Source organism: Eriocheir sinensis, chromosome 33 (assembly GCF_024679095.1).
Source record: "Eriocheir sinensis breed Jianghai 21 chromosome 33, ASM2467909v1, whole genome shotgun sequence".
Lineage (NCBI taxonomy): Eukaryota > Metazoa > Arthropoda > Malacostraca > Decapoda > Varunidae > Eriocheir > Eriocheir sinensis.
This window is the reverse complement of record NC_066541.1, coordinates 3,846,136-3,873,718: the sequence shown is the minus strand read 5'-3', so window position 1 is coordinate 3,873,718 and position 27,583 is coordinate 3,846,136. Positions and strand designations below refer to the sequence as shown.

General features: G+C 43.4%; 1 protein-coding gene and 1 long non-coding RNA gene across 55 annotated transcripts in view; one reads left to right on the top strand and one right to left on the bottom strand.

Annotated features, from left to right (window-relative positions):
• The first annotated feature begins 21,561 nt into the window (after positions 1–21,561).
• The window catches only part of LOC127006577 (uncharacterized), a 71,424-nt gene continuing 65,402 nt past the window's right edge, over positions 21,562–27,583 (top strand). For 41 of the 50 annotated variants that reach the window (XM_050876622.1, XM_050876627.1, XM_050876620.1 and 38 more), the window contains exon 1: positions 21,562–21,751. The gene's annotated coding sequence lies outside the window, so the exon portion shown is untranslated. The remainder of the gene's footprint in view (positions 21,752–27,583) is intronic. The other 9 variants (XM_050876629.1, XM_050876630.1, XM_050876636.1 and 6 more) reach the window with 1 other exon arrangement.
• LOC127006578 (uncharacterized) lies at positions 21,759–27,465 on the bottom strand. 5 transcript variants are annotated; one of them, XR_007759649.1, is made up of 4 exons: positions 25,489–27,465; positions 24,982–25,385; positions 23,864–24,889; positions 21,759–23,804 (listed from the first exon to the last, which is right to left on the bottom strand). It is a non-coding gene; the product is annotated as an uncharacterized LOC127006578 (long non-coding RNA). The 5 variants fall into 5 exon arrangements; XR_007759648.1 differs by having other exon boundaries at positions 21,759–24,166; positions 24,200–24,889; XR_007759650.1 differs by having other exon boundaries at positions 21,759–24,166; positions 24,233–24,889.

Sequence of the window (27,583 nt, the reverse complement as noted above, 5' to 3'; positions counted from 1 at the left end):
GGTGCAGGACTTTACATTTTTCTTCACTGAATTGTAGCAGCCTCTTTTTGATCCATTCCTGTAGCTTGGGAATGTCGTCTCGTAGGAAATCCGCATCCAAGAGGTTAAATCAATAACCTTAATATATCTTTTATTTCAGTAAAGGAGGCAGTTCAAGGGCACACAAAGGAAGATACAAAAAAAATCGTCCTGCATAACCTCTGACTGGCGACCATCTAAGCAAACAAGGAGCCCAGAGCATCCTTAACAACGACCAACTCTCAAGCCTAACACAGTAATCTCCATGACGACCATCTTCAGCTAATCAGCGAGCCAGTGCGTATTTGGAGATAAATCAGTGTTTACAAGCAGCGTCGCGGCAGTCACACACAAGGCGGGTCTGTTGGGGAGTCATGCGAGACACTGAACCCTTGTAGCGTCCCTCGTGCGGCCCTACTAGATCCCACAAACAATAAAATTTAAAATGAATAAAAGTTAATTAGGTAAATATAGATAAAGCAATAGTATTAAAAATAGCTGTAGTAATGAAAGTAGTAGTAGTAGTAGTAGTATAGTAGTCCTTCCAGTTTCACGGAACAATCGCTGATTTGAGTCATTCCAGGAATATTCCATTATTATGCGAAGACACTTTAGCAAAGGTGTCACTTCGCCTATTCAGGTCACCAATCAGTGTCCATGTCTCACAGCCATAAAGCAAGACAGGGAGCACAAACGACTGGATCTACACAGGTATCGACAACGCCATATACCTGTATACTCGTGCTGAGGAGTTCACAACACCATGGTCCAAGCCAATCCCCCTTAAGACTAGATACTTGATCAGTCATGCTGATGTTGTGCACTACTAAAGTAAACATGAGAAATTTCTCAAGATATCAACATCTTCGCCTTTTGCAAGAAGAAACTGTCTGTCTCACCCAATAAGCCTCTAGTAAACACCTCTACCTTGGTCTTGGACCAGGAGACCAGAAGTCCCAGGGACTTCGCCTCCTCGTGCAGTGCCTCGAGAGGCATCACCAGAATCTCCGCAAGGATTACTACATCATCGGCAAAAACAAGGTCAGTGACCCTGATATTGCCAACAGATGTTTCACATTTACACTGGTCCATAACTCTACCCAGTATTCAGTTCATACAAGTGTTGAAAAGTGATAGGGCAAGGACACAGCCGTGCCTTACTCCCGCGTTCACGGGAAAGAAGCTGACCCCGCCTCCCACCTTCCATACACACTTCACAGCACTCTCAGTAGGCCAACGGTCATTACAGGAATCCCGCGGAGTCGTTGGAAATCCCAGAGTGCCTCGCGATAATAATGGCAAAAACAATAATGACAATAACTAATATAGAAAAACAACTATAAACAAATAAACGCATTAATGACTTGACGCCTCCATTACGACTTTAAGATTCACAGACGACAACAAACAAATAAAGAAGCAAACTTGTAAGTAAACACACAAAGGTAACTGAATCAACAAAGCAGCGACCCATCAGCCTAAATACTTTAAACACCACGCCAAGGTCAGCCAGTGGGCTCGTGCCGGCGCCCCGAACATGTTTATGTACTCAGCTTGAAAACTTCTCAGCAGATTTTTTCCCCCGCGTCCTCAACGCTCCCATTACGCGAAGATTTGTATTACTCCAACATTTTGAAACACGGCGAGTCAGGGAACAGAGAGTAACATTACAGGTATTACAAAGCGGTATTCTGAAAGGTTAATTTAGGCTTTATTTTCACTAGAATATAAAATAAAAAATGACAATAATAAAAATGACAATAATAATCACTACTACTACTACTATTACTACTACTACTACTACTACTTCTATTACTACTACTACTTATAATATTAATGAAAATAATACTAATATTAATATTAATACTAATACCAATAATAATAATAATAATAATACATGTAATAATAAAACACCACCACTACTACTATACTACTACTACTACTACTACTATACTACTACTACTACTACTACTACTACTTACTTACTTACTTACTACTACTACTTCTAAAATAATAATAAGAAGAAAAAGAATATGAATTATTATTATTATTATTATTATTATTATTATTATTATTATTATTATTATTATTATTATTATTATTATTATTATTATTATTATTATTATTATTATTAGGATTAGGATTATCATTATTATTGTTATTATTATTATTTATATCATCATCATCATCATCGTCGTCGTCTTTAAAGTGAGTTTTTGTTGTAACCTTGAAGAGGAAAGCTGTCAGATGGTATTGATTGTGTTGCCCGGCCCAAGCTCTCTCTCTCTCTCTCTCTCTCTCTCTCTCTCTCTCTCTCTCTCTCTCTCTCTCTCTCTCTCTCTCTCTCTCTCTCTCTCTCTCTCTCTCTCTCTCATGAAATAATTTACCTCCTTCCCCCTTATCTCCCTTTTTCTTCTTTCCTTCATTTAAGTTATTTCCTCTCTCTCTCTCTCTCTCTCTCTCTCTCTCTCTACTGATATAATTTACCTACTTCACCCATATCTCTCTTTTTCTTGTTTCGTTTATTTTATTTTTTTTCTCTCTCTCTCTCTCTCTCTCTCTCTCTCTCTCTCTCTCTCTCTCTCTCTCTCTCTCTCTCTCTCTCTCTCTCTCTCTCTCTCTCTCTCTCTCTCTCTCTCTCTCTCTCCACAGACCTGCCAGTAGACTCCCTTTGTAGCAGGAATAAGATGATGATGGGAAAGAGGATGTTGATAATGATAGGAATAATAGGGAGTCGCCTCGGAAACCACCACCACCACCACCATTATCATCATCAACATTGTAGTTCATCCTATCTTCTTCCTTTACGCCATCTCTTTCTTCCTTCCCTACTTCTCTTCTTTCCTTTTCTCCTTAATCTTCTTCCTATCTTTCCTTCCTCTACCTTCACCATCACTGTCTTAACTACCTCTCCATCTATTTTCTTTTTTCCATCTCTTTCCCCCCCTTCTTCTCTCCTTTCCTTCCTATCTTCTTCCTCTCTTTCTCTCTTCTGTTTCCACCATCATTATCTTTACTGTAGTTTCTCCCATCTTCTTCTTTTACCCCATCTCTTTCTTCCTTCCATACCTCCCTTCTTCCTTCCTTTCTTCCCTATCTTCTATCTCTTGTTCCTTCTCTGCCTTCATCACTATCCTCCATTTCTTTCTCCTTCAAGAGTCTGTACCTTTCTCTTCTACCCTCCCTTCCTCCCTATCTTCTTCCTCTTTTTTCTTCCTCTGCCTTCACCATTATTATCTTTACTGCTTCTTCGTTATCTTTACTGCCGTTCCTCCTATCTTCCTTTCCTCCATCTATTTCTTCCTCCACCTCTTTCTCTCTTCATACCTCCCTTCGTCTCTCCTTTTCTCCTTGTCTCATTTCTCTCTTCACCCTCTCTCTCTTCACTATCCTTATCTTTATTGCATATCCTCCTATTACCCTATCCTCCATTATCATTACCAACATTGTAGTTCCTCCAATCTTCCTTCCCTACTTCTCTTCTTCTTTCCTTTTCTCCTTAATCTTCTTCCTATCTTTCCTTCCTCTACCTTCACCATCATTATCTTAACTCCATATACCTTCTTCTCTTCTTCCTCTTCTTCCGTTCTCTGTCTTCACCTCCACTACGTATCTTCACTGCCGTTTCTCCGATCTTCTTTTTCTCCATTTCTCTCTTCCACCATCTTCCTCATTTCCTCCTTAACTCCTTCCTCTTTTTCCCTCCTCTGCAGTTACTATCATTTTCTTCACTTCCGTTCATCCTCTCTCCCTTTCCTTCATTTTTTTCTTCCCCCATACTTCTCTTCTTCACCATCATTATCTTAACTACCTCTCCTATCTTCTTCCTCTCCATCTATTTTCTTTTTTCCATCTCTTTCCCCCTCTATATCTACCTTCTTTTCTCCTTTCCTTCATATCTTCTTCCTCTCTTTCTCTCTTCTGTTTCCACCTTCTTCTTCCTCTCTCTACCCCTTCTGCCTTCATCATCATTCTTATCATTGCCGTGCCTCTTATCTTCTCCCACTCCTCCATCTTCTCCTTCCATACCTCGCCTCTTCCCTCTTTCCTTCCCATATCTTTCCTTCCTTTCTCTCCCCTGTCTTTACCACCATTGCAGGCACTAGGGATAAAAGGAAGAGGAAGAGTGAAAGGAGAAGAAAGAACGCTGCATATCAAAAGAAGAAGAAGAAGAAGAAGAAGAAGAAGAAGATAAAAGATGATGATGATGATGATGATGATGATGATGAGGAGGAGGAGGAGGAAGTAGAAGAAGAAGAAAAAGAACAAAAACAAGAAGGACAAAAACTACGAGAAGAAAGTTGAAGAAGAAGAGAAAAAATAAAAGGATGTGGAAAAGACGAAGAAAAAAGAAGACGGAGAACTACTAGAACTACAATTACTACTACTACTACTACTACTACTACTACTATTACTATTACAACTACGACTACAACCACCACCATCACCACCACCATTACCACCACCACTGCAACAACCACCACGACCCCCATCACTACCACCCCTTGACCTCGTCCTCCCCACCTTTGACATTGCCATTCCATCAACATTCGGCAGGCAAGCAACTAACAGGCTGCGTGTGGGGACTTCAGGAACGGAGGAGGAGGCGAAGCTGAAGGCCTTGAGGTAGACAACGCCATCTATTGCCTCTCGTTGTTACTACTCTTTTTCTTCTCAATTTCCTTCTTCGCTGCCACCAAGGAGAGAAGAGGAAGAGCAGGGGAAATGAGAGTGAAAGTGAAAGAGAAAGAATAAAGAAGAAGAAGACGAAGAAAAAGAAGAAGAAGAGGAAGGACACGATGAAAAGAAGAGGAAGAAGGTGGAGAAGAAAAAGAAAAAGAATGCTATTTGGGTGGAGCGATAAGGAAGTGTGTTGGAGGTGGTGATGGTGGTGGTGGTGGTGAAGGTGATGATGGTTGTGGTGGTGTTATGCCTGAAGAAATAACTATTTTCTTTGTGTGCGTGTGTGTGTGTGTGTGTGTGTGTGTGTGTGTGTGTGTGTGTGTGTGTGTGTTTTTTTTTGTGAGAGAGAGAGAGAGAGAGAGAGAGAGAGAGAGAGAGAGAGAGAGAGAGAGAGAGAGAGAGAGAGAGAGAGAGAGAGAGAGAGAGAGAGAGAGAGAGAGAGAGAGAGAGAGAGAGAGAGAGAGAGAGAGAGAGAGAGAGAGAGAGAGAGAGAGAGAGAGAGAGAGAGAGAGAGAGAGAGAGAGAGAAGAAGAAGAAGAAGGGAGGATGGGGAGGGGGGAAGAAACAAACCTACACAGCGAACCTAGACACGGGTAAGTCACACACACACACACACACACACACACACACACACACACACCTTAACAACACAAACAAAGTCACATGATAAACAACACCGAAGGGAATTTTAACTATGAGGGAGGTTACTCAAGGGCAGAAAAGGAGGGACGGAGGGAGGGGAGGAGGAAGAGAGGGAGGGGGACGTGGAGGAAGGGAGGAAGGGAGGGAGGGCGACAGGGAGGGAGGAACAGAGGAAGCAAGACGAATATAGCATGCAAATCTAAGAGGTGAGAAGGGACGAAGCAAAGGTGAAGGGAGGAATAGGAAGGAAGTAAGGAAGGAATGAAGGGAGAAAGGAAGGGAGAAGCGTACGAAGGGAGGGAGAGAAAGAGGGAGAGAAAGGGAGAAGGATAAGAAAGAATGGATGGAAAGATCGAAAAAGGAAGGAAAGGATATAAGAACATAAGAACATAAGAACGTAGGAGTCTGCAAGAGGCCGGTAGGCCTGTACAAGGCAGCTCCTTTGAACCTAAGCTCCCGTGTATCTAACCCCACCTAATATCTCTGTCCATGAATTTATCTAATTTATTTTTGACTGTGACAATTGTATTGGCACTCACCACATGACTGCTAAGCCTATTCTACTCATCCACCACTCTGTTAGAAAACCAATTTTTGCCTATGTCCTTGTTGAATCTGAATTTATCCAGTTTAAACCCATTACTACGTGTCCTACCCGGTTCTCTTACCAACAAAAGCTTATGGATATCCCCCTTATTAAAGCCCTTCATCCATTTATAAACCTCGATCATGTCTCCACGCACCCTTCTCCTTTCTAGAAAGTGCAAGTTTAACTGTTTGAGTCTTTCCTCGTATGGCAAGTTTCTCAACCCCTGAATCATCTTGGTCATCCTCCTCTGCACCGATTCTAACATTTTGATATCCATTCTATAGTAAGGTGACCAGAACTGAACCGCATAGTCAAGATGAGGTCTAACTAATGCTAAATATAGTATGAGGAAGACTTCTGCGCTTCTGGATATGAAGAAAGGAAGATACGAAGGGAGGAAGGGAAAGAAGGAGAAAGGAAGGGAAGGATATGAAGGAAGGGAAGAAAAGGAAGAAAAGGAAGGAAGGAAAAAAAATGTTCGAAGGGAGAAAGGGTGAGAGAGAGGGGGGTGAAGGAAAGGGGGGAAGAGAAGGAGAAAAAAGTATGAAGGGAAGAAGGGAGAGAGGGAATGAGGAAAAGAAGACACATATAACATGCAAATCTATAAACACGAATGAGAGGAAAGAAGAGAAGGTGGAGGAAGGTATAGAAAGGAAGAGATGGAGAGAGATACGAAGGGAGGGAAAGAAAGAGAGGAAAGGAAGGGAGGGAAGGAAGGGAGGGAGGAAGGAAGAGAGGAAGGGATGATAAATATAGCATGCAAATCTTTAATAGCTATCATTTGAAGGAACTAAAGGTGGAGGGAGATATCGGAAGGAAGGGAGAGAGAAGGGAAGCTACGAAGGGAGGGAGGGAGAGAGGATGGGGAGGAAAGGAAGGGAAGGAAGAAAGGAACATATGGAGGGCGGGAAAGAAGGAAAGGAAAGAAATGGAAGGAAGGAAGAGAGTGAGGAAGTTACGAAGGGAAGGAAGGGGAGAGAAAGAGAAGGAAGGGAAAGGAAAGGAGGAAGAAGAGAAAGGTAGATAGGGAGGGAGGGAGAGAGGGAAAGGGAAGGAATGGAAGGAAGTGAAAGAGGGAGGAAGGTACGAAGAGAGGGAGGGAAAGAGGGGGAGAAGAAGAGAAGGAAGGGAAGGGAAAGGAGGAAGAAGAGAAAGGTACATAGGGAGGGAGGGAGAGAGGGAAAAGGAAGGAATGGAAGGAAATAAAAGAGGGAGGAAGGTACGGAGGGAGGGAGGGAAAGAGTGGGAGAGGAAGGGAGACAAATATAACACGCAAATCTATAACAATTTTCAGTGGAGGGAAGGAAGCAAAGTTGGAAGGAGGTATTGATAGGAAGGAGGGAGAAGGATGCAAAGGGAGTGAAGGAAAAATAAGGCATAGTTGGGAAGGAAGGGAGAGAGAAAGACGCGAAGGAAGGGAAGAAAAAAGGAGATATAGATAGGAAGGAAGGGAGGGAGGGAGGAAGACGCGAAGGAAGGGAAGGAAAAAGGAAGTATAGATAGGAAGGAAGGGAGGGAGGGAGGAAGATGCGAAGGAAGGGAAGGAAAAAGGAAGTATAGATAGGAAGGAAGGGAGGGAGGGAGAAGGATGCGAAGGAAGGGAAGGAAAAAGGAAGTATAGATAGGAAGGAAGGGAGGGAGGAAGACGCGAAGGAAGGGAAAGAAAAAGGAAGTATAGATAGGAAGGAAGGGAGGGAGGGAGAAGGATGCGAAGGAAGGGAAGGAAAAAGGAAGTATAGATAGGAAGGAAGGAAGGAAGGGAGAAAGATGCGGAAGAAAAGAGGGAAAGTGGAGCAGAGGAAGGGAAGCGAAACAGAAAATGCACATCTATAAGAGGAACGAGAATTACGAAGGGTGACGAGTGCTGCTGATCAAATAAAGAGAGGCAGGAAGGGAGGAAAGTAAGATAAATACACCGAGCAAATTTAAGATGAGCTAAAAGGGAAATAGTGAAAAGTGGTAATGAAAGGAGGGGAGGAAGAAACAGAGGAGAAGACAAATATAACATGCAAATATATGAGATTAATGAAAGGGGGGAAGGAGGGAAGGAAGAAAGGAAAGAAGGAAGGAAGGAAGGAAGGAAGGGAGGGACATGTAAAAGGAGAAGGGAAAGGAAGAAAGAGAGGAAGGGAGGTTGGATATAACATACAAATGAAAAGAAGTATGAAAGAGGGAAAGAAAGGAATGAAGGAGGAACATGTAGAGATGAGATGAGAAGGAATGAGAAGGGGAAGAGAAGACAGAAATAACACGCACATCAAAGGGTATGAAAGATAGGGAGGAATGAAGGAGGGGCGCATAGGGGAAAGTGGGGTAAGATGAACCAATTTTTAGATTTTTCGACCTGGGGTCTTCCCTGGTAACGTGACCCTGTCTCTGTCGGTATTAATCTGAGCAGCTGTCATTTATCTTTAACCATGAAAAAATTGATATGCTCCTGATAAGGCTTTCACCTTTTTAAAGCCTTTAAAAAAAGTGTTGAATGGTTCAACTTACCCCCACTTAGGGGGGTAAGTTGAACCACACCGTGAATTAAATGAACAAGAGGATATCTACATCAAAACAACGAATATTACGATGTTTATTTATCAATAATACATGTACATCCTTTAAGAAGTAAATAAAAAATAAATAGATAAAATCCTTTTGAAAATTTAACAAAATGTTTAGTGATTTTACTTCAAAACAGAGAATATTACAATGTTTATTTATCAATAATACATGTACATCCTTTTATAAGTAAATATGAAATAAATAAATAAAATCCTTTTGAAAATTTAACAAAGTGTTCATTGATTTTACTGCAAAACAGAGGATATTAGAAATTTTTATTTATCATTAATACATATACATCCTTTTAGAAGAATAAAAAATCCTTTTGAAAATTTAGCAAAGCGTATAGTATAGTATAGATTTTACTTGACGGTGCCCTTATGTCCATCAACAGGCCTGCGAGAGATTGAATCTTGCCAAGTCACATGGGAACACAAACTGGTTCGACTTTCGCAGACTACCAGACAAGCTTTTCGGAGCTGGTAGTGTCACCAAAATATCTTTTTTATCGAATGATGCTTCATCATTGGGGTCGATTATGAAGGCCTGTTTGCTTTCATTGGGTCTGTGTCCCGGGATTCTCTTCATGAATATTCCGTCGATTTCATCACCATCGATTACGTTGACTCTTGCGACATATCTTTGTGTGGTTCCCTTCATGCCATGAATGTTCACTACCACGAAATCGCTTTCCATCAACTCGTCATCCGATATATCGTCATCAGAGTCTTTTGTAAGTGAATGCGTGGTCTCGCACACATCGTCCTCACTATCATCATCCGAAGTGGTATTAGATGTTGTCTGTCATGACTTCTGTCGTACCAAACACGGTCGATGTTGAAATTTCGTGATACTTCTCGTAGGGGCGTGTCATTGTCGAATGCAGCGGAGGCCCTTTTCATCACATCGAGGGGTACAGCCCTGGCACGTTTTTCTAATGTACTTTCGCGGCATCTGATATCAAATAAATTACAATGAGGATTAAAAAATAATCATTCACACATGATGGGGTAAGATGAACAGATGGTTCATCTTACCCCAAACTTAGAGGTTCATCTTACCCCTCCGCGGCCATTTTGAATGAATCGTTTGTAAACATGGTAATGCAAACCGTTACAATCGAAAACATGGACAGAAGAATTATCAAATACTATACTAATCACCAGCAATTTGCAACAAAAGTAAGACTAATATATGCCAGAGCAATTGACGATATTCTCAGCTTCCAATATTTTACTTTTCGACGGAAGAAACAGTTTTTTTGCTGTAAAAACTGACAGACTCTCCACAGGAACGTCTCGCTGCTACCAGAGACACGTGGTGACTACTGGCTTTGGATGTGCAGCATTAGACCTTGATGCGATCTGTGATCACGTGATCGCAAGGGGTGGTTCATCTTACCCAACGGAGGAGGAGGAGGAGGAAGGGAGGAAGGAGAACAAGACATCATTATACCTTGCAAATCAAAGAGGAATAAGAGAGAGGAGGGAATGAAGGAGGGACGTACAGAAAGGGGAAGAGAGGAAAGGAGGGAGAAAGAGAAGATAACAATAAAATGCAAATAAAAGGGGAACTAGATGAGGGAAGAACAAAAGAAGGGATATACATGAAAAGGTAAAAAAAGGGGAAGTGAGAGGGGAAAAAAATGAGATATAACATGCAAAATAAGGTAAGTGAGAGGAAGAAGGAAATGAAGACGGGAGTTAGAGGAAAGGGAAGAGTAAGAAGGGAGGGATCGAAGAAGAGACGCAAAGGAAGGGAGAGAAGAGGAAGGGAGAGAGAAACACGACAAAAAAAGGATGTAACATGGAAATCAAGAGGAATAGAATGAAGGAAGCAAAGGAGAATGGACAGACAGGAAGAGGATGCATGTGAAGGAATAAGAGGGAGGGAAAGGGGGGGGGGGGGGAGGAAACAAGACAGGGAGAGAGGAAGAGAAGATTAATATAACATGGAAATCAAAGAGAAACGAAAGAGAGGAAGGAAGAAATAAGGAAACATGCTGGAAGTGGAAAAAGAGGATGTGAGGGGAAAAACACAGATGATGACGATGATGAGGAAGAAGAGGAATGAATGGATGAATGAAGGAAAGAGGTATGAAAAGAGGATGAAGAGGAAGGAAGAGAGAAACAGACCCTCTGCAGAAACCGGATATAACATGGAAATCAAGAGGAAGAGGATGGAGGAAGTAATGAAGGAGGGACGTACAGGAAGAGGATGGGAAGAAATAAGAGAGAGGTGATGGAAGAGGGTGGAAGAGGATAGGAAGGGAGAGAGAGAAACAGAACAGAAAACGGATATAACATGGAAATCAAGAGGAAGAGGATGGAGGAAGTCATGAAGGAGGGACGTGCAGGAAGAGGATGGGAAGAAATAAGATTTATATAGATTAACATAGAAAATCAGACCACACAGACCCCATGGTCCAGTTAGGTGGTCTGTCCTTAAACCTAAGTGATTCTACAGCAGGCTACAAAACGTTGCATTTCTACTCTAGTTAATATTAAGTTCAAGGAAGTGACAGTCGAGCTTGTTTTTAAAGGAGACAATCGTGTTACACTGAACCACTGACGGTGGGAGCTTATTACATTCTCGCACTACAACGTTGGTGAAGAAAAATTTGGTGCAGTCTGAATTTACTTGTCTACAATTGAGTTTTATGTCATTGTTCCTCGTTCGCAAAGTGTCATCGATCATAAACAGTTTTGTTCTGTCTACATTAGTGAAACCATTAAGTATTTTAAAACATTCGATCAGTTCTCCTCGGAGGCGACGTTTCTCAAGAGAGAACATGTTAAGGGTGGAAAGCCTTTCCTCGTAAAATTTGTTGCGCAAGGCAGGGATCATTTTTGTTGCCCGACGCTGAACACCTTCTAGTTTAGCAATGTCCTTTGCATGGTGGGGAGACCAAAACAGTACCGCATATTCCAAGTGGGGTCTGACTAAACCATTGTAGAGCGGATGTATTACATCTTTATTCTTGAATAAAAAGTTTCTTTTAATGAAGCCCAACATTCTGTTCGCTTTATTTGCTGCATCGATGCATTGATGTGAGAATTTGAGGTTTGACGCGATTTTGACCCCCAAGTCCTTGACGCATTGAACGCTTTTGAGTTTAACGCCGCGCATTTCGTAATCAAACTTTTTATTCCTCGTTCCAACTTGAAGGACCTGGCACTTGTCTACGTTAAAGGGCATCTCCCATCTATCCGACCAAGCTGAAATTCTGTGCAAATCCTCTTGGAGGCTTTGCCTGTCTTCGTCAGTGAGAACCGAATTACCAATCTTTGTGTCGTCTGCAAATTTACTAATGCGATTATTGAGTCCAACATCCACATCGTTGATGTAAATAATGAAGAGCACTGGGCCAAGAACTGAGCCCTGAGGGACGCCACTAGTGACCGGTGCCCACTCTGAGTTAAATCCGTCAATCACCACTCTTTGTTGTCTGTTGCTCAACCAATTCGGGATCCATTGGTTTACTTGACCGTCAATACCTATTTGCTTTAATTCATAAAGTAATTTATGAATGTGGACTTTGTCAAACGCTTTCTGGAAATCAAGATAGACTACGTCCACTGATTTGGTTACGTCATAAACTGAGAAGAGGTCGTTATAAAAGGTCAATAGGTTTGATAGGCAGGATCTTTTGTTACGGAAGCCATGTTGTGAATCTCCAATTAATGAGTGGCTTTCAAGGTAACTCACAATTTTGTCTCTGATTATGCTCTCAAGTAGCTTACCTACAACTGAAGTTAGACTAATGGGTCTGTAATTACCTGGTATTTTTTTGTCTCCTTTCTTAAAAATCGGTGTCACGTTAGCCTTTTTCCAATCCGAAGGGACGATGCCTTGTCGCAAGGACATATTGAATACGGTTGTGAGGGAGGAGAGTATTTCGCTCTTTGTTTCTTTAAGCAGTATAGGATATACTTTATCGGGTCCAGGACTTTTATTTGTTTTAAGTGATTGGAGAGCTTTAAGGACTTCATCGGTTGTTATTTCAAAATTAGGCAATGCATGCTCGAGATTTACATTAGTACTGGTGCTGGTGGTAGTGGGAGGAAGACTGTTAGTATTAAACACCGAGGAAAAGTAATTGTTTAAGAGGTTTGCAATGTGTTGGCTGTCAGTCATTAGTGCACCGTCGCTGTTTGTTAAAGGTCCAATTCCACTTCTGATCGCCTTTCTGTTGTTTATGTAACTGAAGAAGGTTTTCGGATTATTTTTACAGTTGGCTGCAATATTTTCTTCATATCTACGCTTTGCCTGACATACTAATCTTTTTACTCGTCGCCTGGCATCATGATAAAGTCTAATGTTTTCGGGTGTGCTTTGTTCTTTCTTTAGCCTGTAAGACAATTTTCTCTCCTTGACTGAGTGTTTAATTTCGCTATTAAACCAAGGTGGGCTTTTATTAGTGTTATTTCGCTTCTCGCACAAGGGGACGAATGTGTTCTGCTGAGTGAGTAAATGATTTTTAAAGCTTAGCCAGGCTTCCTCTACATTGCCGTCATCTGATAGTTGTATTTCTGTTAGTTTTTGTCGGATTTCTACGAAGTTAGCTCTTTTGAAACTGGGCACCTTTACTTTATTTTCAGTCACTGATGTTTGAGCTCTGATGTCGACGCGCACTAATTTATGATCGCATGAACCGAGGTGTTCTCCTGCCGTGACACTACTGACTAGGTTATCTTGGGTAGTTATAACAAGGTCAAGTATGTTATTTTGTCGAGTTGGTTCAGAAACCATTGGGCTAAGATAATTTTCTTCTAAAAATTCAATCATTTTGTGACTCGCCTTTTTTTTTTTTTTTTTTTTTACAACAAAGGAGACAGCTCAAGGGCACAAAAATAGAAAACAATAATAAAAAAGCCCGGTACTCGCTGCTCCCAAAAAAGAATTAAAAGAGGTGGCCGAAAGAAAGGTCAATTTCGGGAGGAGAAGCGTCCTGATACCCTCCTCTTGAAAGAGTTCAAGTCGTAGGCAGGAGGAAATACAGATAAAGGAAGATTGTTCCAGAGTTTACCAGCGTGAGGGATGAAAGAGTGAAGATGCTGGTTAATTACTCTTGCATGAGGGGTTTGGACAGTATAGGGATGAGCATGAGTAGAAAGTCGTGTGGGAGGCATGCAGTTAGCAAGTTCAGAAGCGCAGTCAGCGTGGAAATATCGATAGAAGATAGAAAGAGAGGCAACATCGCGGCGGAATTTAAGAGGTAGAAGACTATCAGTAGGAGGAGGAGAGCTGATGAGACGAAGAGCCTTAGACTCCACTTTGACAGTGTCGCCCAGTCGATATGGGGGAGGTTAAAGTCTCCTAATATCAGTGAGTTGTTATTAAGTGACTGCCTTAAAACGCTGTACATTTCATGATCGTCATCGAGTGATTGCCCAGGAGGCCTGTAGGTGACAGATATAATTAAATTGACTTTTGCAGTGTTTACTCGCACGCACAAATGTTCAACGTTACTGTTCCTTGGTGTTTTGTCAGTGGGTTGTAAATAGCTTTTGACAAAAAGGGCGACGCCACCGCCTCTACGGTTTCCACGATCTTTGTTGAAGAGTCTGTAGCCATCTATGTTGTATGCGGAACTTAAATCAATATTTGTGGTGTCGATAAATGTTTCGGTTATAGCAACTATGTCAAAATTTCCTGTAAAGGCAAGACATCTCAGCTCATCAAGCTTCTTTCTTAGGCTACGCGCATTGAAACTAAGGATTTTTAAGTTATCTCGAGGTTAGAATCAGTGTAGGGATTGAGAGACATTGTTGCGTTGCATTGCGTCTATTGACACGGACGCCATGCATCGCAACAAACTCGTAACCGTGATCCCGCAAGTACCACCACCTCTAAGAGAGAGCTGATGGAACAGGATGGAAGAGGATAGGAAGGGAGAGAGAGAAACAGAACGGAAAACGAATATTACGTGGAAAATAAAAGGAAGAGGATGAGGGAAGTAATTAAAGAGGGACGTACAGGAAGAGGAAGGGAAGAAATAAGAGAGAGGTGATGGAAGAGGGAGGAAGAGGATGAAGTGGAAGGGAGGGAGAGAAACAGAACAGAAAACGAATATTACATGGAAATCAAGAGGAAGAGGATGGAGGAAGTAATGAAGGAGGGACGTGCAGGAAGAGGAAGGGAAGAAATAAGAGAGAGGTGATGGAAGAGGGAGGAAGAGGATAGGAAGGGAGAGAGAGAAACAGAACAGAAAACGAATATTACAAGGAAATCAGAAGGAAGAGGATGGAGGAAGTAATGAAGGAGGGACGTGCAGGAAGAGGAAGGGAAGAAATAAGAGAGAGGTGATGGAAGAGGGAGGAAGAGGATAGGAAGGGAGAGAGAGAAACAGAACAGAAAACGGATATAACATGGAAATCAAGAGGAAGAGGATGGAGGAAGTAATGGAGGAGGGACGTGCAGGAAGAGGAAGGGAAGAAATAAGAGAGAGGTGATGGAAGAGGGAGGAAGAAGATAGGAAGGGAGAGAGAGAAACAGAACAGAAAACGGATATAACATGGAAATCAAGAGGAAGAAGATGAAGGAAGTAATGGAGGAGGGACGTACGGAAAGAGGATGGGAAGAAATAAGAGAGAGGTGATAGAAAAGGGAGGAAAGAGGATAGGAAGGGAGAGAGAAACAGAACAGAAAACAGATATTACGTGGAAATCAAAAGGAAGAGGATGGAGGAAGTAATGAAGGAGGTAAGTACAGGAATAAGAGAGGAATAATAAGAGAGAGAGGGAGGAGGAAGGGTGGAGAAAGGGAGTAAGGGAAAGCAATAAAACATGAAAATCTATGAGGAATGGAAGGAAGGAAGGAAGGGGGGGAATACAGGAAGAGGATACTAAGGAATAAGAGAGGGGGATAGGGAAAGGGGGGAGGAAGGGAGGGGGGGATGTGGAGGCCGGTGGAATGCATGGGGGTGGAGGGGGGACAGGGAGGTGAGCGCAGGAGGAAGCGAAGGAAGGGGTGACGAGGGTGGGGTGAACCTGCAGGGGAGGGGTGAATATGGAAAGCCCAGCACGCAATAGGAAGTGGGGGAACGTGATGGAGGTAAGTGATCAAGGTAGGTTGGTTGGTATGTTGGTAGGTCGTTAGTTAGGAGTTAGTTGGTAGAAGAGACGGAAATAGAAAAGATTAAAAGGAGGAGGAGGAAGAGATGCGGGTTAAGGGAGAGAAGCAGGAGCAGGAAGAGGAAGAGGAGGAGAGGGGACAGAAAAAAAGTGAAGGTAGAATAAATAGATTGAAGCTTAGTTAATTAGTTAGTTAGTTAGTTAGACAGGCAGCAAGGCAGGTAAGTAGGTAGGTAGGTAGGTAGGTAGGTAGGTTGAGAGGGAGGGAGGGAGGGAAGGAGGTTGGTAGGTAGGTAGGTAGGTTGAGAGGGAGGGAGGGAGGGAAGGAGGTTGGTAGGTAGGTAGGTAGGTGAGTAGGTACGTAGATAGACAGGTAGGTAAGTAAGGAAGTAGAAAGGCAGGTGGTAGATAGACAGACAGGTATGTATGCAATCGTGTATGTATGTATTTGTGTATGTATGTATGTATGTATGTATGTATGTATGTATGTATGTATGTATGTATGCATGTATTTATGTATATAGGTAGGTAGGTAGGTAGGTTGATAGGTAGGTAGGTAGGTTGATAGGTAGGTAGGTAGGTTGATAGGTAGGTGGGTGAGTGGGTGGCCAGTCAGGTAAGTAAAAATGCAGGCGAGTTAAAGTCTCCTAATATCGTAAGTATAGGACCCGCTTCCACCAACTGCAAATATCAACTCAAGAACTAGAAATAACGGTCTATATATCCAAGCGGGGCGATGTAGAACAGACTTTGGCAGGCGTTTCTTCTCAAACCGAGTCATGCGCCACTGGAACAAACTTCCTGCACAAATACTCTGTGCGAAAAACATCAGTTCCTTCAAAAATCGAATCGATGGTTATTTCGCGGCGTCAGGAGTAAACTGAATACCCAAAGGCTTCCATCTGTTCTGCAGGCATGAGGTGACTGTCGAGCAGATTAAATCACCAGAGATGGCAGCCTCGTAATGTCCCAATAGGCTCTCTGTTGCCTGCATTTCCATGTTTCCATGTTCCCATGTTTGCAACTCATCATCCACTGACAACATCAACCTGTCCCGGCATCCACCAATCACAAACGACCGAAGTTGAAAGGGGGGCGTGGCTTGCCTGTGAAGTGGCCAATGACGTATACAAAAAGGTGTATATGCGTTATTTGTATGGTTTATATGCGTGTTATGCACCTGCACTGATGCCCTGCGCATTATTACCAAGATCAAAAGGGGAAGGGGGAGGGGCGTATTTCTCAAGATAAGGTGAACAGAGTAAAGGTGCGTGACTGAGGCGCGTATGCAGGCAGGTGTGTAGGTAGGAAGGCAGGTACGCCAGGTGGACAGGTAATGTGGCTGCTACAAAGGGAGGGGAAGGTCAGCGTCTGTTGAGGAAGGCCGCGAGCAAGACAGGAGTGGCAGAGGAATGTGGTGCGGAACGAGAAAGTGGTGGTGGTGGTGGTAAGGAGGAGGAGGAAGAGGAAGAGGAGAAGATGCAGGTTAATTAAGGGAGGCAAACAGGGGCAGAAAAATGTAGAAGAGGAGGTAAACGGAAGATTAAAAAAAGAGGAGGCGGAGATGCAGACGGAAGAGAAGAGAGCAGAAAGTAGAGAGAAAGAAGAAGGATAAAAGAATGAGGAAGAAGAGATGCAAGTAGAGGGAAAAGAAGAAGCAGGAAGAGGAAGAAGAGAAGGTAAGAGAAAAAATAAAGAAAGAGGAAGAGGCGAAAGAGATGCAGGTGAAGGGAGAGAAGAAATAACAGAAAAAAGAACAGAGGGAAAGAGAAGAGGAAGGATAAAAGAAAGAGGAAGAAGAAGAGGAGGAGGAGGAGGAGGAAGAGATGTAGATGGGGAAAGAGAAACAAAAGTAGGAAGAAGAGGAGAGCAAAGAGGATGAAGGGGATAAAGATACACGTTGAAGAGAGAAGCAGAATAAAGAGGAAGAAGAGGGAGAAAAGAGAGGAAAAATAAAACAGAGAGAGAGAGAGAGAGAGAGAGAGAGAGAGAGAGAGAGAGAGAGAGAGAGAGAGAGAGAGAGAGAGAGAGAGAGAGAGAGAGAGAGAGAGAGAGAGAGAGAGAGAGAGAGAGAGAGAGATAGAGAGAGAGAGAGAGAGAGAGAGAGAGAGAGAGAGAGAGAGAGAGAGAGAGAGAGAGAGAGAGAGAGAGAGTGAGAGAGAGAGAGAGAGAGAGAGAGAGAGAGAGAGAGAGAGAGAGAGAGAGAGAGAGAGAGAGAGAGAGAGAGAGAGAGAGAGAGAGAGAGAGAGAGAGAGAGAGAGAGAGAGAGAGAGAGAGAGAGAGAGAGAGAGAGGAGGGAATGCAGGTTGAGGGAGAGAAACAGGAGCAGGAAGAGGAAGAACGAGAAAGAAAGATAAAGATAAAAGGAAGAAGGAGAGGAAGAGGAAGAGGTGCAGATGGAGAGAGGAAGGCAAGATCAGGAAAAGTAGGAATAGAGGGTAAGAGGAAAGATAAAATAAATAGGAGAAAGAGGAGGAGGAGGAGGAAGATATGGAGGTTGAGGGAGCGAAGTAAGAGCAAGAAGAGAAAGAATAAGAGGAGAGAGGAAATATAAAACAAAAGAGAAGGGAGAGGAGGAAGAAAAGATGGAGATGAAGGGAGAAAAGTAGGAGGAGAAAGAGGGAGAAGGAGGCAAAGAGGAAAGATAAAAGAAGGAGGAGGAAGATGGTGAGAAAGCGATGCCGGCTGAAGGAGAGAAGAGCATAGCAGAATCAGGAGGAGGGAAGGAGAGGGGGAATGAGGAAAGAGGAAAGGAAGAGGAGGAAGAGGTGCAGGTGGAGGGAGAGAAGCAGGAACATGAAAAGGAAGAAGAGGAGGAAAAAGAGGAGGAAAAAGAGGAGAAAGAACAGGAATAGGTACAGGCAAAGGGAGAGAGGTAGCAGTGTGAGAGGAGGAGGAAAGAGGAGGGCAAAAACGTGAAGAACAGAGAATGAAAGCGTTTTATGATGATGAGAAAGAGATGCAGATGGCGCTGGAACGAGTGAGTGCGTGAGTGAATGAAGATTTCCATAGCTTTACATAGTCGTTTAGATCACACAGACCCTATGGTCCAGGCTAGGTGCATGGTCTGTCCTTATACCTAAGTGAAACTGCATTAAATCAGACGGCCACCGAGACTTGCCATTTCTACCTTAGCGAATATTAAGTTGAAGGAAATGTCGGTCGAGTTTGTTTGTAATAGGCAGGTCAGTATACCACCTGACCCACAATAAATTGCAACAAAAGGTTTCTCAGTGGTTCTCATTCCTACTGGTATACTGATCAACGGGAAAAACAGTCTACCAAAATCTGACATCCGGAAATGGGTTAAAACGAAGGTGGGAGCTTATTCCATTCTCGCACTACAACGTTGGTGAAGAAAAATTTAGTGCAGCCTGAATATGTTTGTTTGCACTTCAGTTTTGTGCAGCCATTTCTCGTTCGGAAGGTGTCGTCAATCATAAAAAAGAATAGATTTGTCCACATTCGTAAAGTTATTGAGTATTTTTAAACATTCGATCAGTTTTCCTCGGAAGTGACGCTTCTCAAGAGAGAACAGCTTAAGAGATGAGAGCCTTTCATCGTAAGGTTTGTTGCGCAAGGAGGAGGATAAAATCATTATTGCTCGACGTTGAACACCTTCTAGTTTAACAATGCCCTTCGCATGGCAGGGAGACCAAAACTGTACCGCATACCCCAAGTGGGGTTGGACTAAACAGTGGAAGTGTACAGTGGAAGTATTTCATCTTTGTCGAATAAGAAGTTTCTACTCATGAAGCCCAGCATTCTGTTCGCTTTATTCGTTGCATCAATGAACTGCTGGGAGATTTGAGATTTGATGTGATGCAGATGGAGGGAGAGAAGCAGGAAGAGGAAAAGGAAGATGAGGAGGGAAGAGGAGGAAAAAAAGCACATTGAGGGAGAGAAGCAGGAGCAGAAAGAAAGAAGTAAGAGGAGGGAAAAAAAGAGGAAAAAAGATCAGAGATTGAGTGTTTTATGATGATGAAGATGATAATGATGACGATGAGAGAGAGAGAGAGAGAGAGAGAGAGAGAGAGAGAGAGAGAGAGAGAGAGAGAGAGAGAGAGAGAGAGAGAGAGAGAGAGAGAGAATGACGCGTGACCACAGAAGGGGAATACAAACGGATGATAAACAACCAACAGATGAATACAGAAACAAGAGAGCGCATTGCCAAAGAGAGAAAACGGTGGAGGACGATTGGGAAAGAGGGGGACTATATACACATCGGAATAAAGAGGAGAAAAAACTGGAACTGGCGACAGATGGAGAATCATGAGTGAGGAGGAGACAGGGAAGCATGGAAGTGCCGGCAGCAGAAAGTCTACGGGCTACTGACGAGACTACCCGCCAACGTTGCCAAATTGTCGTACACTGAACATTGCATTTATCATTTTTAGGCACCAAGACTGTCGTAACCACACAAATAACGATAGGGAATTAAAGTTAGCGTTAAAACTGTTAAATATTGATGGGTTTCGTTCTCTTTTGCTATAGTTATCGGTCAGAAACTACAAAAATGCAATGCGCTGAGTACGATACTTTGGCAACGCTGCAACCCGCTTTAGTGATTGCAGAAAATATAAAAACCCTGTCTTGTCATACGCTGTTACAAGAACGTTCAATTCACTCCTGTCTCATTGAGCTAACGAACAATGCCGTATTGAAATGAGGCAATCGTATTCGCTTTATTTTTTTCTGCAGAATGTTTGCTTCACTGACGGATGACCCGATTTGAGAAAGAAAATTTTACCAATGTTTGTAAGTCACATCGCCTCGCTTGACTCGGCAGATCGCTATTTCTGGCTATCGGATTAATTTTGAGGTCGGTATTAAAAGGCCCTTTCGCTCCTCACCTCAGTATTTCAAAAGGTCAAAGAGTAGGTCAACTGGGTTCTAATGAGTGTTTCTTCAGGTTCACGCTACAGAAGAAGGGCCAAACTACCACCAGGGTCATAAAACTACTCCTGGAAATGCCCACAACTCCTAAGAAAGCCTTGTCAAATAGGTGTTCTTGGGTGGCGAAATGTCTTATGATACGGCCATAAAGAACTTGGGGTGACCGGCGTTGCTGATCTTGTTGAGGTACGCGAAGACTTGCATCCTCTCTTCCAGCGTGAAGAAGTTGGCTCGCAAGAGTATTTTTTCACACGGCTGCTCAGTCAACAACGGCAAATTCTTCCTGGTGCGTCACCGAGCTATGTACTCAGTGTCCTTCCTGTGATCAGATCTCCAGTGATTATTTAAGGTGAGGTTTCTCCAGTTATTTGTACTAAGCTAACATTGCTTTCGGCTTCTTACGCTGAAAGTTTCTCTTGATGAACACGAGCATGGTTTATTTATTTATTATTTTTTTTTGAAGGAGGAGGAGGAAGAAGAAAAGGAAAAAGAGGAGAAATAGGAGGAGGAGGAGGAGGAGGAGGAGGAGGAGGAAAAAGAAGAAGAAGAAGAAGAAGAAGACGAAGAAGAAGAAGAAGAAGAAGAAGAAGAAGAAGAAGAAGAAGAAGAGGAGGAGGAGGAGGAGGATAAAAAAAAATCTGATGGTTAAGACATATAGCACCGTGCATGATAAGACAGATAATCATGAGGTTGAATGCAAAGAAGATTATTGTTATACATGAATACAATGGTGACGCGTCCACCCCTTTGTGACGATACACACACACACACACACACACACACACACACACTGATATACGGACCTCAAGTACAGAGAATTGCCTTGCGTCATAACTTACGCACTAGAATGTAGTACTCTTCCTCCTCCTGCTCCTCCTCTTCCTCCTTCTCTCCTCCTCCTACTACTACTAAATCCAGAGCTGTTTCTACTATTTTGGAAGCCAGAAAACGTTGCTGTATTCACCTCTAAACCGACGTCTTATCAAAAATCAGACGGCAGAGAGAGAGAGAGAGAGAGAGAGAGAGAGAGAGAGAGAGAGAGAGAGACAGGAGGGGTGGAGAGAGGGGGCCTTGAGGAACTCCGGCGAGTCCGCAGCACACTGGCACAAGGCGAGCAGCACCAACACACAACAACCGCTCTCAGTAGTTTCTCATCTGTGACGGGGAGTGAACGTCAGCCCCTTCCCTGCCCGACCCCTGACCGCACTGCCTGAGATGTTACCCTACCGCCTCCCGTGACCCTTGTGACCACTCGAAAGCCAGGATTTGTCTCTCGTCCTCAGCCACTACACAGGTAGAGTTCACGTTTACCTGTTCTTCCCGTTAAACACATACCAGGTTTGAGGTAGCGGGGGTTGAGTTTTTCTTACCTGTGTGTGTGTGTGTGTGTGTGTGTGTGTGTGTGGTGTGTGTGTGTGTGTGTGTGTGTGTGTGTGTGTGTGTGTGTGTGTGTGTATAGCTGCAGTAGTACGGGAAACTTGGAGTAATTTCTTTGTTGAACTTGTGTTGTGTTGAGGCAGTTGTGTCACAGGTGTTAGGTTAGGGCGGGAAGACACGTGTGTGTGTGTGTGTGTGTGTGTGTGTGTGTGTGTGTGTGTGTGTGTGTGTGTGTGTGTGTGACAGCTCCAATAATAATTAATCATAATGCCCACAGAAATTTAAAGTGAAAACTCAAAGCCTTCAGTACATAGACATGAAATGTGAGAGGACAGGTGTGTGTGTGTGTGTGTGTGTGTGTGTGTGTGTGTGTGTGTGTGTGTGTTACATAACCCATACAACACCATGACACCCCAAAACCTTGAAAGGGAAAGTGTTAAAACCCTCAAATCAATAGATAAAGACAAAAGAAGGCGAGAAGTGTGAGCATGAGGCGATAATGTTATCTTTTCCGGCGATAAGAATTTCATCCGCGGCCTGACGTAACCTTTAAATGCTCCGCCGGACGATGCCGACACGCCGACTCTGCCTCCCAGAACACGAGGCAATGACGCAAGCACACGCCCGCGCCGCCGCACAAAGGAAAACTCCCACCGCCGCGCCTGGAACACGTGTGGAAACTTTACCCCGAAAATCTCGCGTAACTGTCGATTACCTGCAAAGAAGGAAAGTTTTGGGCATGGCTTTTGAAACGAAGAAGACAGGTTAGAAAAAGTTACCATGTAGGAAAAATATGAAGTAGAAGAAGCAAAACAAGAGATAAAATTAATAAAAAAGATGAAGAAGCAGAAACAAAAGAAAAAGTATAATCAGAAACAAAGAAGATGAAAAGAAGATGAAGAAAGAGAAAATGAAGCTTTTACACCAACACACACAAAAAAAGACCCCACAAGATGATACTGTTATGTTTTAAAGAGAAAGAATTGCATGAGCATAACCAGAGAGCAAATTCCTCCAAAGCTTTCTGCATTACAAGAAGGAAAAGAGAAGCAGAAAAAGAAGAGGGATGGAAGAAAAGGAAAAGAATTGAAGAAGAAGAAGGAGGAGGAGGAAATGTAAGGGGAAAAGGAGTCAAAGTTGAGGAGGAAGTGAGCGAGTGAAAAAGAAAAAAAATGTGAGCGGACTTCCCACGATAAATGAACTTGAAAACTAGACAGGATTCCAGGAAACCCTTCTGTAACACCTGACCAGAGCAGGAGACAAAGACACCATTGGAAAACTGAGGGAAAAAATAAATAAAACACTAGAGAAGAAAAGTTCCTCAGTGCTGGGCCTTCACCCTTGAACGAGCATCAATATCCGGACACTAAAATATGACAGAAAATGCTAATACTGTGTGATTGGTCAGGTTTGGTATGGTATGGGTAGGTTGGGTTGTCGGGTTTGGTCTGGTTTGGGCAGGTTTGGTTAAGTTTGTTAGGTTTGGTCTGGTCTCGGAAGGTTAGGTTATCGGGGTGGGTTTGGTCTGGTCTGGGCAGGTTTGGTTAGGTTTGTTAGGTTTGGTCTGGTCTCGGAAGGTTAGGTTATCGGGGTGGGTCTGGCCTGGACAGGTTAGGTTAGTTGATTGTCAGGTTAGGTCTGGTCTGGGCAGATTAGATTGGCAGGCTGGGTTTAGTCTGGGCAGGTTGGGACTGGTCTGGGCAGGTTAGGTTGGCAGGTTGGGTCTGGTCGAGGCAGGTGAGGTTGGCAGGTTGGGTCTGGTCTGGACCTAATATTGTGTAATTTTGTGTCATACCTAATCTATGCAACACGTGATCTTAGAGGTGTCAGGATTTTTGTTTTCCGGAAACCTTACCTGGCTTACCTGACCTAACCTGCCCAGACCAGATCTAACTAACAACCTTCAGACCAGACCTAACTGACAATCTCCACACCAGACCAAACCTGAAAACCTCCAGACCAGACCCAACCTGCCAACTTCACCCGTCCAAACCAGACCAAACCTGAAAACCTCCAGACCAGACCCAACCTGCCAACCTCACCTGTCCAAACCAGACCAAACCTGACAACCTCCAGACCAGACCCACCCTGCAAACCTCACCTGTCCAGACCAGACCCAACCTGCCAATCTCACCTGTCCAGACTAAACCCAACCTGCCAACCTCACCTGTCCAGACCAGACCCAACCTGCCAACCTCACCTGTCCAGACCAGACCCAACCTGCCAACCTCACCTGTCCAGACCAGACCCAACCTGCCAACCTCACCTGTCCAGACCAGACCCAACCTGCCAACCTCACCTGTCCAGACCAGACCCAACCTGCCAACCTCACCTGCCTAGACCAGACCCAAGCTGCCAACCTCACCTGTCCAGACCAGACCCAACCTGCCAACCTCACCTGTCCAGACCAGACCCAACCTGCCAACCTCACCTGTCCAGACCAGGCCCAACCTGCCAACCTCACCTGCCTAGACCAGACCCAACCTGCAAAACTAACCTGCCCAGACTAAACCCAGCCTCCTAATCTAATCTGCCCAGACCAGACCTAACCTGACAATCAACTAACCTAACCTGCCCAGACCAGACCCACCCCGACAACCTAACCTTCCGAGACCAGACCAAACCTAACAAACCTAACCAAACCTGCCCAGACCAGACCAAACCCGACAACCCAATCTGCCCATACCAGACCAAACCTGACAGCCGAACATTCTCATACCAGACCTAACCTGACAACCTAACTTGCCCAGACCAAATCCAACCTGATCAGACCAGACCAAACCTGCCCAGACCAGACCAGACCAAACCTGCCCAGACCAGACCCAACCCAGACCAGACCCAACCTGCCCAGACCAGACCCAACCTGCCCAGACCAGATCCAACCTGCCCAGGCCAGATCCAACCTGCCCAGACCAGACCCAACCTGCCCAGACCAGACCCAACCTGCCCAGACCAGACCCAACCTGCCCAGACCAGACCCAACCCAGACCAGACCCAACCTGCCCAGAGCAGAGCCAACCCAGACCAGACCCAACCTGCCCAGACCAGACCCAACCTGCCCAGACCAGACCCAACCCAGACCAGACCCAACCTGCCCAGAGCAGAGCCAACCCAGACCGGACCCAACCTGCCCAGACCAGACCCAACCTGCCCAGGCGAGACCCAACCCAGACCAGACTCAACCTGCCCAGACCAGACCCAACCTGCCCAGGCCAGACCCAACCCAGACCAGACCCATCCTGCCCAGACCCAGACCACATTCAAGCAAGTCAAAGAAAAACAGAATGAAAAAACAAACAAAGATAAGCTCAGCTCTTAGTAGTGTCTGAGTGATTAATGGAACGGAGACAGTCGCTGATAAAGAAACACTGACTACTTAACACCTGCACTTATAAAAACAAAATTAAAAAAAAAGATTGAAAAAAACACAAACGCACTGAGCTCCTATTACCTGACTGAGTAATGAAACGGAGACAGACGCTGATGTTGAAACCCTCACGTCATAACACCCGCACGTGAAGAAACAAATGAAAAAGAGTGACGAAAAGCTCCTATTGACTGAGTAATGAAACGAAGACAGACGCTGATGTTGAAACCCTCACGACACAACACCCGCACGTGAAGAAACAAATGAAAAAGAGTGAAGAAAAGCACCTATTGACTGAGTAATGAAACGAAGACAGACGCTGATGTTGAAACCCTCACGTCATAACACCCGCACGTGAAGAAACAAATGAAAAAGAGTGACGAAAAGCTCCTATTGACTGAGTAATGAAACGAAGACAGACGCTGATGTTGAAACCCTCACGTCATAACACCCGCACGTGAAGAAACAAATGAAAAAGAGTGACGAAAAGCTCCTATTGACTGAGTAATGAAACGAAGACAGACGCTGGTAACGAAACACTCACGACACAACGCCCGCACATTTAAAAGCAAATCGAAAGTAAAAAGTGAAGAAAACAACAAAAAGGTACTCAGTTCTTGTTGACTGAGTGAATAATGAAGCGAAGACAGACGGTGATAAAGAAAATAACAAGCTCACGACGTAACGCGTGCATACTTGAATACAAAAACAAATCGAAAAGAAAACAATGAATGGAAAAAAGAACAGATAAATTCAGCTCCTAGAGAGTGAGCGAGTGAGGAACAAAGAAAGATACTGATGAAGAAAAACATAGGCGACATAACATCAACATTCTCATAAAAATTAATCGAGGAAAAAAAAAAAAAAAAAAAAGGGACTGAGCGACCAAGTGAACGAAGACATATACCAATAACGAGAAGCAAACTCATAACACCAACATATTTAACCCGGTAGCAGCGACGGGCCAAATTTGTGGCTTTACCGTGTACCAGCGATGGGCCAAATTTCTGCCATGATAGAAACCTCCCAAAATAGATGATGCATAAACTGATCACAAATGCGTTGATATATATTATGAAATGGTTTGTGTGAGTGATGATTCTGTCTCATTATTTTGCTAAGAGGGGCCTTTAACCTAACCTAACCTAACCTAAGAAACATGACCCCCGCAAAAGTAAAACTAAAAAGAAAACAACAACAAGGGTTAAAGACAAAGTGGCTGAGTGAAGTATAGAAGGAATGTGAATACTGATACGAAAAAAAAAAAAATCTCAACACACCACCAACATTTTTACAATATTAGCCGAAAAGATAAAAAAGTGCGTAACACTATAAAAGCAAACCATTTTTCCCCAATGACCGAGTGAGTCACTGAAAGAAATCGAATAAAGAATAAAGAGCAAGAAGAAAAGGCTGCCACACCACATTCTTTATATCAGTCAAAAACTTAGAACGATAAAACAACAATGATAAATTAAGCTCAAACTTGTGAATAATTAAGTATGTTAACGAAAACACTAAAACAAAAGAGAAAAGGAAAACTCTTAACATGCTACTTCCACTCTTAAAGATGACTACAATAACATTAGGAAAACAAAGGTAAATTTAGGTCCTTGTGAGTGGCTCATTGAACGAAAACACTAAAAATAAACGAAAGAAGGAAAACTTAACTCGCTACTTTCACTCTCAGGATAGAGTCACACTAGGAAAACAAAGGTGAAAATAAAGGTGAGTCAAGCCCCTTCCAAGAAATTCATTAGCCAAAGATAAACACCACAAAAAATAAAACAAGAGAAGGAAAACTCTGCATATGCGACTTTCACTCATAAAGACAGGTGTGAAAACAGAGACTTAGTCAGCTACTTTTAAATGGGTGGGAGCAAGACGCAGCGCCTGGATGTGATCTGTATGACGAATGAGCAAACCTGGAAACGTGGAAGATCAGCCAACAGAAAGATTAGAGGATTACAACGAGGCTGCCTGGCTTACTGGTTTAATCAAGTTCATCAGGAGGAGGAGGAGGAGGAGGAGAAGGAGGAGGAGGAGGAGGAGGAGGAGGAGGAAGAATATGGGTGAAGACGAGATAGAATAATTATGAGAAGGAAAAAGGAGAAGAAAATGAATCAGAGAGGGAATAATAAACAGAAAGAAGAGAATGAAGAGAAGAAGAGGAAGAAGAAGAAGAAAAGGAAGAAGAAGAAGAAGAAAACAAGAAAAAAGAAGAAGAAAAAGAAGAAGAAGAAGAAGAAAAAAGTAAACAAGCAAGTCCCGTGAAGGTTATTGGCTTCAAAGTAAAAAAAAAAAAATAGACGGCTGGGAAGCGAACGTCAATCTTTTCAGGTGGTTGTCAGATCAGAGAGAGAGAGAGAGAGAGAGAGAGAG